This window comes from Megascapheus bottae, chromosome 3, assembly GCF_031878675.1.
Source record: "Megascapheus bottae isolate mThoBot1 chromosome 3, mThoBot2.hap1, whole genome shotgun sequence".
Lineage (NCBI taxonomy): Eukaryota > Metazoa > Chordata > Mammalia > Rodentia > Geomyidae > Megascapheus > Megascapheus bottae.
In genome coordinates, this window is record NC_143511.1 from 33414783 (window position 1) to 33432011 (window position 17229).

Genomic DNA, 17229 nt, shown 5'->3' on the forward strand with positions numbered 1-17229 from the left:
TAGGCTTTTATTTTTCTTAAGAAAAAGCATCAACATAAGCCATATAATGAATGATTGTTGTTCTTAAGGTACTATGTTATCTCTCATCTCTTTTGCTATCCCTTGGTTATTTCATATTGTTACAGTATCTCACTCTGTTACCTGATATATCGGATATATTTGTATTTGGTTATTTGAAATTGGATAGGGAACGGGGGAAAACAAGATGAGGGGTGGGAGTGAGGGGGAGGGAAATGGGGACCAAGACATGTGAAAGGGTATCAATGTATGGGAATTAATGCACCATCCATTTGGCAAATATCATGTAACCCTTCTATTAATTGCAATAAAAATATATGGAAAAAAGAAAAAGCATCATTTCTGTTTTATTTTGAGGTTCAAATACTTATAACTGCCAAGTTGTTTAGAAATTTTAATCAGAGAGGTATATAACAGAAAAACTGCTTTCTCATCAATGCTGCAAGCAGATAAAACAGGTATTGCCATATGCTTACATGCTTACTGGTGAAGTGGAATAGTCTTTGTGAGTGAGGACACCTGAGGAAGCCCATCAACGCACCTAAGGGTCCTAGCACTACGTAAAAATCTAAACCTGAATTTTTTTCATCTTCTGGCCAAAACCCTACAAAATGGGAAATGAAGATGTTCTCCTGGAACTGACCCACACAAGTCCTCACCTGAACCACACTGGATCTCAGTGCTCAATACTGTGTTACAAAACAGAGGACAACACTGCTCAAGCTGTAGCTTCCTGAGCTGCCTGGCTACCTCAGCTAGTTACTCATTTATAAAAATCCTTCCAAGGATTATTATGTTACACTGGGATTTTACTTTGGTGAATATGCTGCTACTGTAACAAAAGGTATTTAATCATAGTTAGATTCCACATTTGAAATAAAAAACAAATAGCTTCAAAGAAAGTGATTTCAGTTGCAGTATGCATACTGTCTATTTTCTTTAAGATTTTAGAAAATAGATCCTATATATCCTATACACAATAGGAAATGTAAAATGTTCATCAATAACTTCTAATGCCTATGAGCCTAGAGACTTCTTTCAAACAATCCTAGATATGTGACCCAGAGTAAGGCAAGGGGAAAACACTCTCTTCCCTGCATCTGCACAGCTTGTTCTGAGCCAGTCAACTGGAAAAAAAAAAAGCCTTTGGATCTAAACACCAAGATAATTCCAGTCTTCTCTGAATTTTTCCCCCATACAAAACCTAGAAAAAGTCAGAGAAGTCCCCTTTCACTCTTACTGGCTATTCAAACCCTGGAAGCCACTGCAGACAGTGTGTGCAAAGAGGCTAAATTGAGAAGAATAAGACAGGAGTACTATCTTTCCAGTTCCAAATTTGAGGCACCAGAGCTCTTAACAACTCCCATAGTTCCACTGATCCAATAATATATTCAGAGACCCCTGCAAGAAATCCCACCCCCCATGTTAAAAATGGCATGTGAAATGCCATTGCAACTAAAAATTCATGTCTAATTTGGCAACTCTATCAGCCATTTAAATATAGCCCTATATGACAGACTGAATCAAGCTTATGACACTTAGACCTAAAGAATCTATGGTAACTACAACTGTCAACATTGAATGAAAGCTTCAAACTTTGTAAAAACCAGAGAAGAATAATCCTCTGTCCCCCACCAAAAAAACCCTATGCTATGTGTAACACTGATCACGGATGACAAAAAAATGATAAAAGCTATCTTCATATACTTAAGATATACTATGTAATTTTAAACATGTACATGTATATATACATATATGTTACACACATGAGAGAGTGCCCATGGGAGACTGTTTTTAGAGCCCCCTCCCCATGTATCAAAATCTTAGGGTACTTTAACTTCCACATAAAATAGCACATAATTCATATATAACCTGAACACATCCTCCCATGTCCTATAATTATTTCGAGATTCCAACACCTAACACATTGCAGATAAATGCAAATAGTTGTTAAAAGTTTAGGGAATGACAATAAAGAGGCAGACACAACATTTTTCCCCTGCGTTATTTTCAACAATGACAACAAAAGTAGACTTTGGGAATGCAGAAGGTGAGCTGCCACATACCAACATACATTTAAATTTACATACAGCATAATTTTCATGTTCTTACATACAAGACTAGAAAAGCCATGTCTCAGAATAACAGGGAAGTACAGGTGCATGAATGACAACATAAACTCTGGAGTCACACTGTCTCTGTTCAACTCCTAAAGGAACACTTGACAAGCTTTCTATTTTAGCTGACTTTCATGAGATCCTCACAGTCACATGCAGTTCTAAGATTTAATACAGAAAAATTCTGAGTACCTTTCATTCAATTATTCTTATCTTGCACAACTATAGTACTATGTTTGGACAAGGATTTAAAATGAATATAACCCGATATCTTATTCAGATTGCCCTAGTTTAACTTGTACTTCTGTGTGTACTTAATTTTAGGAAACTGATATCATGACTTCTAGCAAGTTTGTAAGTATAGTGTTCCCTTATTATTTTTTTCAGTAACTTCAAGATCTTTAATATTACATCATTTTATTTCCCATATTAGTAACATATCCTTTTTTTCCTTTCTTGCTTTCTCACCCTCGCTACAAATATATTTATTCTTTTACCCCAAAGATTTTTTTAAAAAAACACCTTTTTGCTTTTGATTATTTTTCTTATTCTGCTTTCAATTTAATTAATTTCTGATTTTTTATTACTTCTTTCTGTTTAATGTGCTTTGAGATTACTTTGCCTTTTGCCTTTCATCCTTTTCTTTGACATGCAGCAGGGTATAGAATCCAGGGCCTTGTATGTATTACGTAAGTACTCTAGCACTAAGCCACCATCCTTAGCTGTAGACTCTTATCCCCTTCCCTAATTTCTTGAAAAAAAATTACATGTATTTGAGACCTTCACTTTTCACATAGCCATTTGCTGTTATGAATTTCACCCTCAGGACTATTTTATCTATATCCCACATATTTTGTATGTATTTTTGTTTTCATATACTTCTTTACATTCTTACATTCCCTTATCTCATTGATCCCATCGTTATTTGGTGATACATGGTTTCATTTTCATCTAATTGTAGATTTTGCTGTTGTCTTTCTGATATGTATTCCTAGTTTGAATCAGGTATCATCAGAATTTTCATGTTCTGCCTGAGGTCAAGTATTTTCCATGTACGAAGGTCAGTCTTTGTAGTCCAAGATGTGCCCTGTGTTGTCAGGTGTCCCAGGAACTCTTGAGAAGACTATGCACATTACTGTTTTGGGCTGACCATCCTAGAATTATCAGTTGTGCTCTGTTAGTTTGTGTGTAGTTTCAACCTCTGTGTCTTCCTGATTGCCTGCCTAGGCACTGTTTCCACTTAAGCATGCCAGCCCTAACCTGTTTTTGTGGGCTGTGGTTCTACACAGTCTTTGAAGTGCAACGTCCTTTTTTTTTTATGGACCCAGTAGGACTGTCACTGGTAATGGGTGGTGCTGTCTGAGAGGGTACACAGTTTCAGTAGAGCTGACTTCTGGTATGTCAATATGGGAGATGGCGGTGCTTAGGTGCCCAGATGTAACAGGTTTTCCTGACTATCTTGGGGACAGAGATAGATACATGTCTTAGGTCCATGGGTACAAATAGGCTCATCAACTGGACCATTTGTTGAGGTCCATGAAGCAGGTGCTTTCCAAAAGCCCAGGGAAGGTGGTTCCTCTGGTTCTTTTATGTTAAAGAGGTCTTACCTGTCCCCTTCCTGAGGGCTCCCATGCTTGCTCCTGTTTGATGCAGAAATGGAGGGAGCTTCCCTGGATTGTGTTGGCTGCTAGCACAGATCAGAAATGGTAAGTCTGCTGGTTCTGTTGTGTGAGGGAACATAAGATACCTTGCCATTGTCTTGGCCCTCTATTCCTGAGGTTCCCCCCAAAGTTTTGTTTCTATTACCACTGAAAACCTGCTTGTTTCTCGTATTATTTCCATGGCTTATTATACTTGACGGGAAAAGAATGAGAGAAACATGTCTATACCATCTTGTTCAGACCAGGAGTGTCAGATTTCTAACTTTCACACTGAACAAGTTCTAAGTTTCAAACTCTTCATAGGATGTAGCTCTCTCACAGACTGCAGTGAACATTACATAGATCTCAAGTATAGCTCTTAGTTCACCACTTCTTTCTACAAAGTAAGCACAGAATAAAATTGCTTCTGTTGCACAATATAAAGCAGTAATTAAATTTTGTGGAGAAAATATGAAAAGGCCAAGAAGGAAATCTATCAAATGATTACATTTCTAGAAGGTAGGGGCATAGATGCTTTTACATTTTTTGTTTTACATTTCCCTGTGTTTTCCAAGTGTTCTACAACAGGTTTTTAGTTTGATGATAAAGAATAAAATATTAGGGAGAAAACTAGAAATGTATATATCTTGTCTACCACTGTTTAAGGTACTTGCTTTTTTTTGGCCAGTCTTGGGCTTGAGCTCAGGGCCTGAGCACTGTCCTTGGACTTTCTCAAGGCCAGAGCTCTACCACTTGAGCCTCAGTACCACTTCCAGCTTTTTTCTATGTATGTGGTACCAAGGAATCGAACCCGGGTCTTCATGCATGCTAGGCAAGCACTCTACCACTAGGCCAAACTCCTGGCCGGCACTAGCTTTTTTAAACATCTGCTGTGCAAGGTGTAAAATAAGGTAAGGAAGATGATGAGTGTAACAAGCAGGCCCGAACATATCTCCCAATTCTTGGTTCTGAAAGCAACAGTCACCAGTAGCAGTCACTTCTACAGCTTTTGTTCTGAGAAAGTAATTATTATTTCCATCTTTCATTTCCCTTCATCCCTAGGATGATGTAATTAGTAAATTTCATGACAGCTAAGATAAATGGTTTGTTATGATTTTCAGCCATGAATACGCCATACCGTGGTCACTCCAGCTCAGAAATGTTGCTCAGAATCAAAACTACAAAAAGGAGATCCTCTAAAAAGTGGCTCAGTAGATAAAAATTATTGTAATGGGAAAATATGCATCATAAACTTGCAAATTTGGTGTTTTACATGATAAGAGAGGAGAGACATCAATGAAAATCTGCAATCCTCTGGCATCTGACAGTATGGGAGAGCTGTACACATAAACATTGACTGGGGCTTGGACCTCGGTTTAAGAAACCACAGGGACCAAGAGGATTTAAACTCTCGCTTCAGAGTGGCACCACAGTGATACCTGAATAACTTAAGCCATAAGGTTAGAACTTAATTAAATCAGATAGAGACCTTTTTTTTTTTTTTTTTTTTTTGCCAGTCCTGGGCTTGAGCTCAGGGCATGAACCCTGTCCTTGGACTTTCTCAAGGCTAGAGCTCTACCACTTGAGCCTCAGCACCACTTCCGGCTTTTTTCTATGTATGTGGTACCGAGGAATTGAACCAGGGTCTTCGTGCATGCTAGGCAAGCACTCTACCACTAGGCCAAACTCCCGGCCAGATAGAGACCTTTTAAAAAGCTTGATAACATGATTCAGTTTCTATGTCTAAATAATTATCTTAAGGAAAGCATGCATTAAAAAACTTAAAAAATGCCCATTGTCTATATAATATAAATTTAAGGGATAAGGCTAGCCAAATTAATGTTCCTAGTTTTATTTTTAAAAAACTTTATCTCTAAGAAAACAAAATAAACCTGAAGGGGCATGTTAGTGAGCTCTAAGTTTAATAGATCAATACTTTTTGACACAATGGCATGTGAAATAATACATGACTTGCCCAACTCAAAGGCTTGTGATCAACTTTAGCGTTCCATAATGTGGTGAAACAATGTTCCCGATTTCCTGCTTGGATTTGAACAACAGGATAATCTTGGCATGTCACAATAGATATGAACATTAAAACTTAATTTAATCTCAAGCACCATAAAATAGTATCCAGATGCTCATTATAAATAATTCACATAGACATCCAGTACTAATGTATTCAAGTAATATGACCTATATTAAGAAATAGTGCATTATAAGAGCAGGTGCAGTATTTTTTTAAACTTCTGGTTGGGTTTTAACTCCTGAAAAACATCTACTCTTGTCAATCATCTGTTATAACTAACAAAATACAAAAGAATAATAAAGGAAAGTGATTCCACATTTTTAGAAATCAGTCTGCATAATTTAAAAACAAACTAGGTTCTTAAGTAGACTGATTTTTTCCCCCTCACTGCTAGAAACATTATGAAATGCTGGATGAAGTTTACTCAACATTGTTATACCATGTATTTAAATATTCCTTTAGCAATCAAGAATGACAAAAAGTTAAAAGTAAGCTAGAGCAGTAATTTTAAGGCTCCAGAAAAATAACTACAAAAGTATAAATCTGTCTTTAACAAAGTAAAACATTTCTCAGAAATATCAAAACATGAAAATATGACAAGAATTCTTAAAATAAATCTTTTCTTGTTTAAAACCATCACTTGTCATTGTAACAGTAATATTAGTACCAGGCAAAACAATTCAGATTTCACTTTATATTTTTAATAACTGTTAAAAAATTCTGAACACATCTGGAAAGCAGATATAATGAGCACAAGAGCCTTCCTGACTCATCCTTAAGTTCTGAAAGTTCAGCGTTGACGACCATCCATCAAGTGTTAGCAATGGAGTACTTGAACCAATGTGATGATAGAGCCATATAGCAGTGAACAGCTTTCCAATACAGTGAAGGAATAACAACAAGTATAACTAAAGGGGATGTAGAGGAAGGAGGAAGAGGATCTGAGGCACGTGGTCTGGCTAAGTGATAGAACCACTCTGGTCAAATCTCTGGTGATCTGTCCAATGTACATAACTCTAACTCTTGCCAGTATACTCTTTAAGTAAAATGATCTAACATACATTAATTCTTCTGTAGATAACATCTAGAAGGTAGAAAAAAGCAGATAACTAAAACATGAACATAAACTTTCCAAGCATAGGAATAATATAAACATTACAATGTATCCATTAAGTGCAACCTTTAATAAATAATTTCTAATTTGTGCTATTTCCAATATATATTATTTGTATAAATGCATGTGTTTTTCAAGACAATATATTAGAAATGAACTCTACAACTTAGGAGGGGTGGAGGGAGGGAAAATGGAAGAAAAATATGGGAAGGTATTACAATGGTCAAGAAGTAATGAACCTACCACCTTATGAATGTAACTATAACCCCTTTATATATCACTATGATAAAAAAATAAATTAAAAACAAAACAATCTTAAAAAAATAAATACATGTTTTTGAGATGTACCTGGAGGTAAGTGTGAATGTATTGATATGTATACACAGACATTTTAACATATGCAGCTCCAAGTTCACAATGACTTTACAAAAATTGTTACTGGTGTGATAATTGTGCTCATGTTTACAAATGTATTACAGATTTCAGGTATGTTTTGACCTGCAGATTTAAGAGGGCTGAAGATAAGGATTTCTTTTTCCTTTCCTTTTCTTTCTGTTTTTTTTTTTCTATTTTCTGTCCTGGCTAAATTTTGGCTTAAGGAAAGAGTTGACTTACAAATAAGAAAAAGAAGTCATTGTTTAAATTTTAAGAGGTGCTTAAAAACTGAACTGGTTGAGCTCAAGAATGAAGGAGTAGCAGGGTAAAAGCTAGGCACTTTTTACTCAGTTTTTATCTGTGTCCTTTGATCTGACTCATTCTACCCTGTAGTCACTTTGCAATCACCTTGGGCTCCAGGAAGGGCAGGATTTACCAATAAGTTTGTTGTGACACATGGCAATGGTCCCCTCAGACAGGCAAAGCCTTCTTGTCATCTGAGGCAAATGGGAAACTGCCCCAAAGGAGGAGATCAGCCAACAGCTCAGAACAGTCCACCCACCAAGCAACAGTGATCAGGCAACAGTGACTGACATGTCCCCTTAAGAGATAGGAGCAAAAACAACTTCTGTACCCCTTCAGAGACAAATACTGAGCTAAATGGTCAACTAGGCCATAGCTGCACCTGAGAATATGTAATCATTATGCACACTTCTCTTCGGTGCCTTCCAGTTCTTTGTCTATAAAATTCAAAGCTCATGTCTGTACTACAACAATGACTAAAGATGTCTGAAGAGAGGCAAAAGTATTGTCTTCCCATGGCATGTATACAATGTAGTGAATCTGCTTGCTGGATCCTTCACCATGTCACTTGGCTAGGGTTGGCATGTAGAACTCCTGGAGTTTGATCCTGGGGTACAAAAACTTCAGTATCAAGATTTTTATTTATACCTTATTTGGCCTACAATAAGTTAAAAGGAAGATAGTACAGAAGAGTGCTTTTATGTGCATTTTAAAAAACTATTTATAGAAAGAACTGGCAATAGTACTATCCACAACCAACTTTTAAAAAAGTACTGTGAACACATTCAGATTATTGATAGTATAACAGTATAAGTTTGCACTAAGAAGTAAAAACAAAATAAAAATACCCAGCACAGAGAGAACAGGAAACTGTGATCACAGAATGAAAACACACTGAATTCAGCTTTGGTCTGGTGTGCACTATGATTCACAATGTATCTCCATCCCGTGTCACAAAGAATGCTGTAAGACATAAACTTTCCTATCCTGAACAAAATCAATAACAAAAAAATGTGCTTTTATTGTCCTTTGGCTCAATGTGTTAAAAATTTAAATAGTAATCCAGCAAAAATTTTATATATAGCAAATAATTAGTACAGTGTTATCATTTCACTGCTGTTTCTTATTTGGTTACAGAGAAAGGTACAGGATCAAAGTGGAAGAAAATAAATAAAACTATATCATCTCTGTGGTACCTTCCACAGGAAGAATGCATCCTTCCAGAAGGATTAGAACTCAGAGATCACATTTCACAGTCTTAAGAATAAATTCAGAATATTATAGATTTTTCAAAATGAAACACACATATGAAAGATCAGTAAAGATGGGGCAGGCTTCAACACAGTTCATATATCTTCCACAGTTTGGAAATGTGTTGTTCTTCCAACTAGGAGCCAAGGGATTATGACAGAGGCCAGGGAAGAGCAAACTGTACCTAGGCATGCAGCTCACTCAGATATAGGAAGGAGGGGTATCTGGCCTGCATACTGACACTGAAGTAATGAAGGCATGTACTTTTTTGTTCCATATCACTGGATTGTAACAGGAGTCTCTGGTAAGGAAGGGATTATTTGGAGTCAAAGAAATGAGTCTTTTCTTTAGCTTATTAATTTGCAAATGAATAATCAAAACACTTAGTTACTGGGGCCAGGAATGTGGCCTAGTGGTGGAGTGCTTGCTGAGCATGCACAAAGACCTGGGTTTAAAATAGGAATAGAAAAGGTGAGAAGTGGTGCTGTGGCTCAACTGGTAGAGTGCTAGCCTTGAGCACAGAGAGGCTCTGGGACAGTGCAACAGGCCCAGAGTTCAAGCCCCAAGACTGGGGATAAGAGGAAGGGGAAGAGGGTGACTTAGTTACATAGGAAACTTTAAGTTACATACCAGCATTGCATGAAGATACTTTAGTCAACAACAAATACATACGATGGCATCAAGATGACAATGGAAGTGAAGCATTCTTATTGCATAGTAACACGAGAGATATTGTGATGGCATGGGGTTGTGCCAATACTAATAGCCTGGCTTATAAAAGTTTACCAGGGACAATTATATACAGACCCAAACACTGATAATGTTAACAAATCACAGTTACTATACTTTGTATTAAATTTACAATGCTCTTTAAAAATTATTATTATTTTATTTATTTATTTTTTGCCAGTCCTGGGTTTGAGCTCAGGGCCTGAGTACTTTCCTTGGACTTTCTCAAGGCTAGAGCTCTACCACTTGAGCCTCAGCACCACTTCTGGCTTTTTTCTATGTATGTGGTACCAAGGAATTGAAACCGGGTCTTTGTGCATGCTAGGCAAGCACTCTACCAATCGGCCAAACTCCCGGCCCCTTTAAAAATTATTTTAGTACATACTTACTGCTACCTTTAAAAGTTTACTATAAAAAATATACCAAGGTGGGCACAGATGGCTCATGCCTATAGATCCTAGATACTTGGTGAGATTGGGAGAATGGTGTTTCAAGGCCAGCCTAGACAGAAAAGTTCATGAGTCCCATCTTGAACAAAAGCTGGACCCGGTAGCATTAGAATGTTTTCCTAAAGACTAATATAGACAGATTGTGCCCAGGTCTATGCTTAGGTAATAATCAGAAAATACAAGGCTGGAGATGTGGCTGTCACAGTGGTTAAGTGTACCTGCCTAGCAAGTCTGAGGCTCTGAATTCAAATCTCAATACTACTGCCCTCCCACCACAAAAATAGTACCCCAAGTTCTAGCAGACAGTTTCTTACATTTTTCATGGTGGGCTCTCTGATTCCATCAACAGGCCTTCTTTCTGACTGACCTAGATTATCTAAGTTTATGTAAGGATATTTTATGATGTTCCCATAAAAATGAAATCACCCAACAATGCATTTCTCAGAACATATCCCTGTCATCAAGCAATGCATGACTGTCATTAGAAAATTGCCAATATACAGGGCAGATTAGAAGCACAGAACTCTACAACAAATGGGCATCTATTATGAAGGTAAAATAGTGAGATATCAATCTGAAAGAGAAAATAACTAAATTGGCATGGCATTTCTGTAGAGCAATTTGGTAGTTCATTTAAAAGTCTAAAAAAAAAACCTGAATGACCTCAGACCAAGCCTTTTTCTTTTTAAGATTTCTAGGACTTCATTTAAAAGAAAATCAGAAATTTATCATTGTAGCATTGTTTATATCGACTACAAACTAGGTAAAATAAACTCAACGAAAATGTTAGCAAAAAAAAAGGTATTTCCCTTTTCTCTCCTTTAGGAAATGTAATCTGACATCATCTATTATCATTTAAAACGCAGCACAGAAGTCCTGAAGACAGACAATAGACATAGGTTCAAATCCTACTTCTATCACTTGAATACTTTAAGAAATTCTTGAATAATTTGTCTGAAATTAGTTTTTGTACAGAGCATAAGAAGGGGTCTGAAGTGATCCTCTCTCACTGACAGATGCTGAATCAGCCATCTATTCTGGTTTTTAAAAACTTCTCACCTACCAGATCCTCATATCCACACAGATCTCTGAGTCAACCAATACTCACACTGCTAATTCATATTGATGTAACTTTGGGAAATTCATAATACACTGTATGTAGTTGACAGTTGTCTCATAGTATAAAATTTTCTAGAATTTGTGCCCAAACTCTTGGATTTATCTTTCGATTAGCATTCTGAAAGAATAAGAGATATGTTATAAAGAACAAAAAGGAGAAAAGTACAGGGGGGGCGGAGAAACTAGATGTGCTTATGAATATATTCTTCAACAAAGTATGTGGGCCCACATAATTAGAGAAGGTTCTGAAGAGATGGCTAGGCAAAAAGGAAAGTAGTACACTAAATGGTCCCCTTCAAATGCTCAAGTATATTTGTATGCAAAGAGAATGGTGGAGTGAGTATGCCTGCCTGCCTACATTCCTTACTTCCTTGATTTTTTTTTTTTAATGATATGAGGTCTCACTGTGCTATGCAGACTAGGTTTGAACTCCTGGGCACATACACTCTAACTTCAGCTTTCCAAATGTCTAGGACTAGGGACTAGTCCACATACACTTGGTTTTCCATATTTGCTTACTTTAGAAAAGCAATGGTCCCACTGATAGGGTTAGAAAGATGCTGGGGACATATAAGGTAATCCACAGTGCCAATAATGATGAGAGCCAACATGATCTCATGGACTGGGTCTAAGACTACTAACGTTTTTCAAGTATGGGTACACTAGCCTTACATTACTATAACAAAGTATCTGAGAAAATTAACTTAGAGAAAAGCTTTATTTCAGCTCACAGTTTTGTAGGTTATAGTGTATAACTGGTTGGCCCCATTGTTCTAGTTCTGTAGTCGGGAGGGTAGCTCACGTCAAAGCAAGCTCACTCACAGAATGAGTAAAGGAGTAAAGAGTAAGGGCCAGGGTCTCACACTTCCCATGACCTGAAGACTTCCATCTAAAGCCTCACTCCCTAAGATACTACTCTTTCCCAGTACTACCACCACAGGCCTGAGTAGTCTTACTTGATCAATGACCAAGAATCTAAACAGAATCAATGTGGCATTAACTGTCCATTTAACGTTCATTGGTTAAAAAACACAAGATAAAATGTTATTTCAATTGTCATAAGTAGGTGTTATTATTAATCATAATGACAGCTACTATAGATGGCTTACTTCATTATCTAGACTTTACTCTATTTGCTCAGATGTATCTTTGTCCTAAGTAACCTCATTAAGCCAATTTATTGTCAAAAATAATTTGTTTACCACATAACTTGTTCTGAACTAGACAATGAATGCTTTATCATCATGAACTATAATCATTGTTATCATTAACATAATTTTTATATTTTGTTGGCTATTAAAGCACTTGAGTAAAATACTAATATTTGATAAACCTAATAGCAAGTCTAATTTTAAAACATTTGGTTCAAAACATAATGAGATCTACCTAAAAATTCTAAAAAAAAAGAAAATGCCATATACTTTAAAATAATATGTTAGTGCTGGTCAATTATGTATTAGTTGTATTTTTTAATCCTAAAATTACCTCAGCCTCCAGGACAGCTAGGATTATAGACATAAAATCCCAGCCCCCATCTCATACTACAGGCTCATAAGACGTCACTCAGTAAAAATCCAAGAAAAAGACAAACATTACCTAATATGCAATAGCAGGACAGATTATCTAGATGTTAGGGCACTGTCCTATGCAGTAACAACTCTACCACACAAGTTCTTCCTAGGAAGAGAAGTCCTCTAATGGGCAGGTCAGCACAGAGCCCATCCGGATCAATCCATAGCAAGCTCAACTCTGAATTCTTTATTGTGTCTTGTCTGCCACCATCCAGTACGTTGTCATGGATATTATGAATGTAAAACAAGAGTTTGTGCTTCATAATCTAAATGTTATTGTACGAAGTACTCCTATAGAGCCTGTCTTAAAAATGGCATTAGTATGCCACTTTAACTCATTTTTAATGAGGTCAGTTGTGACCTTCATTTTTTCACAAGAAGGAAACAGAAGATCAAGAGACTGAGCAACTTGAACACAGTCAATTGCAAAGTGAAGGGGTTTTTTGAAAATTTATATCCACAACTATTTACTCTACTCTCAGCATTCTTTCCTTGTATTATTGCTAGTCCAAGGTTATCTGTCAAAAATCAACACTTTTACCCCCCACAGTCTCTGAAAACAGGACCCTGCAGGTAATTCTTATACACCTTGTTTCATCCCAAGATGAAGAGTTAAATTATCTGTTTGATAATTTAACTGAAATAAAAATGTTGATGAAAGAATATCAATGAACTATTAATCTCTTAAGTGACTAGCTTATAGTGCCTTAGGGTAGTCTTCATTCTATGCCCTATATGTACAGTAATCCACAAAAACAAAACTAAAACATACAAAACTAGTACTCAGTTCAAATCTACATTGTCCTTTCCATGTTTCAGTGCCATGACTCTTCCTACTCAAGCACCCTAAATCAACCGAGCAGGATCCAGAAGCCTCAGAGATGCTCTCTTGTTTCAAGAGCTGGTGAGGGCCATCAGCCTGTTTCCATCTACTCATTCGATAGCCATATGGTGGCTTTAATCTAGGCACTAGGTGAAGATACAGAGAAGTAGCTTCTGTTCTTGAAAGAGTCACCAGTGAGAGAAATACCTGTACTACTCAGATGAAATCTTGAAGGATAAAGAGTAACAGACTGCTGGCAGAGAGCACGCATGAGCGACACTGTACCCCCTGCCATGCTGCAGTTCACTCTACACCAGTAGTTTATTTCCCTCACATTTTCACTCCCACATCAGGAAAATTGGTCATTAATAGGAGGCCTTATGACATCTGCCGAAGTGTTGGTACACAGCTATTACTTTTTAAGCTGTTCATCAATATCATAATACTTTTCTGCTTCCTATTTTTTCCTGTCTTCATAGCTTTGGGACTTTTGCACTTTGCAGAACATGGGAATGGGCAAGCAAATTCTAACTATCCATTAAGGGCCATATAATCCCAGCTACCAGAGGTAGAGTTTGGGTGGAACATGGTTCAAGGTCAGCCTGGAAAGAAAATTAGTGGGCATGAATGTCACAGCCCTATAATCCCTGTTACATGGAAAGCATTAGATAGGCAGGATCAGATTGAGACCTACAATGGGCAAAAAAATATCAGAAAAAAATAACTAAAGAAAAACAGCAATAGAGCATCTACCTAAGCAAGCATGAAACCTTGAGTTCAAACACCAGTACCATCAACAACAACAACAACAACAAGAGTCCTAATGTTGGAAAACAACATCTAAGACATATAGTGTCACACCACATACTCTTCCTTCCCCATTTCTCCAAACCAAGTCCTAACTATAGTCCCTAACATACTTCTCTTCCTCACTGACACCTATCAGCAGTGTTCTGTTTGGAAGCCTCAGCCTTGAGTAACTACAGCCAGCAGAAATCCTCTATTCAATCCCAATAGGATGGGGACCCTAAGTATGAAATAGCCCTGTTTTAAGCCACTGAGATGTTATGGTTCATAACTGCTATAGCAGAAGCCAGTTCCTCTGAATTATTCAGAACACAATGCCCAAATCTGCTTGGAGACAAAGAGGATTATTAAGCCAGAAGAGCTGACAATGTTCATGTTAAACTTCTGCAAGTTAAAACCTGGAATCAATATTGCTGTTGGTTTTTTGTTTGTTTTCATCCAAAAGCCATCATGAAGCATCTTTAGATCAACGACTATTTTTCTTAGAAATAAACCTGAGGGCAGAGACCAGGATGGGCTACACCTCTTGCTTGGACACAGTGAGGCCCCAAGTAACATGGGGCAGACTCCAGGGAAATGTCCCCTACATGCTCCTACTGCTTTTCAGGGTGCTCAAGTCTTATAGCTGCTTGATCCACACTACTTTGCGCACTATCTCTTGGCAAGTGTTTTCTTCTTTAAATGAAGTTGCACCAGAAAAATGTCTTTTAGATTACTTTGGCAGTTATAAACTGTTGGGAGCTAGCATGGACACATTCAGTCTTTAGAAAGTGAAGAATTCTAACAGAAATTTACTAGAAAATTTATAAGCAGTCAAGCATGTCTCTGCAGGCATTTAAAAATGAAATTGATGCTATAAAGGCCAGCTAGTCAAAAGCATTACTAAAGAGAAAAGCCTCTGGCCAAGGATAACACAATTTACAAGGAAAATAATTCAAATATAAAAACTGTCCAATTGTTCCGGATGAGGAAGGAATTAAGCAAGTGGAACAGTAGCATAGATGGCTAGTAATAATAATCTGTGAATAAAGAAATGATCAGGTTTTTTTTAAGTAAAGCCTATCTTAATTAAAAAGAAAGTTTCCAGAACTAGAATGGTGCTGGTGTTTTCACTAGCAAGTCTATAAATTAGTATTTTAAGATAATTAAGAAGCTAATGCTCATTAATGTTCTGAGATCATCACCCTTTTAAAAAAAGGATAAAGAAAACACCAAAAATAGAGTCCACCCAACTCTGCCTACATCCACTGAAGATGTACAGCAACTGTATCTGCAGAGAAGCCATTCCACAGCTACTTATTGGAGTTAAGGGAAAGGAGGTGTGGACATGGTGGTCCACACTTGTAATCCAACAAAACTGCTTAAGAAGTAAAAGTAGGAGAATCACTGAGCAAAAGCACAAGACACGAGCTCCCCTATTGGAAGGAGTCTAGATTATCCTAAAGGAGAATAATATATTCACAGAAAAGCAATGAAACACACATAGCTTAACAAAGCAACCAAAAGGAAAGGAATTACATTTTCACAAGGGCAAACCCTTCACAAATGTCTTTAGAATGACAACTCTACAGTAACATCTCAGTTTTCATATCAGATGTAGAAATACTGGTTTGTGATTTCCCAAATCTAAACTTAAAAAAAAAATGAGGCATAGTAGCTGTTAGCTTGGAGACAGAGTCCAATACATTTAGTAGGAAAACTTGGAACACAAGCTGGAATCTTTGCTAAGCTAAGTCCAACAGAGAGAAGGACAACAGAACCTGGCTGTAAAGGTAGCAAATTGGAAATGTCCTGGACAACCAGAACTAGGATAGGTAGTAAGGAAAGAAATGAAGCCTGAAGTAAATTCACTCTGCTTCCTATTTTCCTGTCCTTCTTGGAGGGACACTTCCATTGACAGGGCAGGCAAATCAATTTTGCCCTTCTCTGAAGTCTTTGTCTTTATTTTTTTCCGCCTCATTTCTCTACTTGTACTTGAAAAGAGGCCCCTTTTAGAATTTCCTGTCCTCTCTGAAGGTCCTTGTAAAAATTTAAGAATAAAACCAACTGAACCACATAGCTTCTGAGGCAGACTTAAACCCAGTCTTACTGTAAGGCATAACCAATAGTGGCCATAGGTATCTTTATAAAATTAAAGTCTCTTTTATTTTTATTTATTTATTGTTTGTTAGTTGAGAGGCTTCAACTTAGAGCCTAGACACTCTCCCTAAGCTTTTTTTTCTCAGGACTAGCACTCTACCATTTGGGCATAGTGCTACTTCCAGGTTTCTGGTGGTTAACTGGAGGTAAGAGTTTCACAGACTAACTTGCCTGGGATGGATTGGAACTGTGGTCCTCAGAACTCACCCTCCTGAGTAGCTAGGATTACAACTGTGAATCACCAGGACCCAGTAAGTATCTTTTATTTTACTGTTGTTAAATATTTTTATTTGTTCTAACATGATAAAAATGTGTTTTATTACTTATTACTATATTATCTTGTAATCATTGATTATTGAGGCAAACTTAAATATAATTATGTAGTGCAGACTATATCTGAAAGAAGAATGAGCTATATGCCAATGGAAATGTCATTTGAAAGGAACACAATATAGTTTCTTTTTACAATGATGTTTATTTTTACAACTTTAAATTCAAGTGTGGCAGACAGTTCCTAATTTGAAGTCTAAATAGATGGTTCAACTAACATAAAAAAATATAAACTACTCTATGTTAAGAGGCCTCTTTTCCTTTCTGTATCACATGATTTAATGGCATATTATTCTAATGGGAGACTAGATCACCAATATTTATATATTTATGTACAATTTAAAGTCTTAAAGTTAAATCATTCTTGAAAATCCAATTTTAGATAACTAAGCTTACTAGTAAAAGTGTGTATTAT

The 17229-nt window shown here is 36.8% G+C and overlaps 1 protein-coding gene across 1 annotated transcript in view; it reads right to left on the reverse strand.

Moving 5' to 3' along the window:
- Sdk1 (sidekick cell adhesion molecule 1) overlaps positions 1-17229 on the reverse strand; it is an 803720-nt gene that overhangs the window by 532725 nt on the left and 253766 nt on the right. The window lies entirely within an intron of this gene.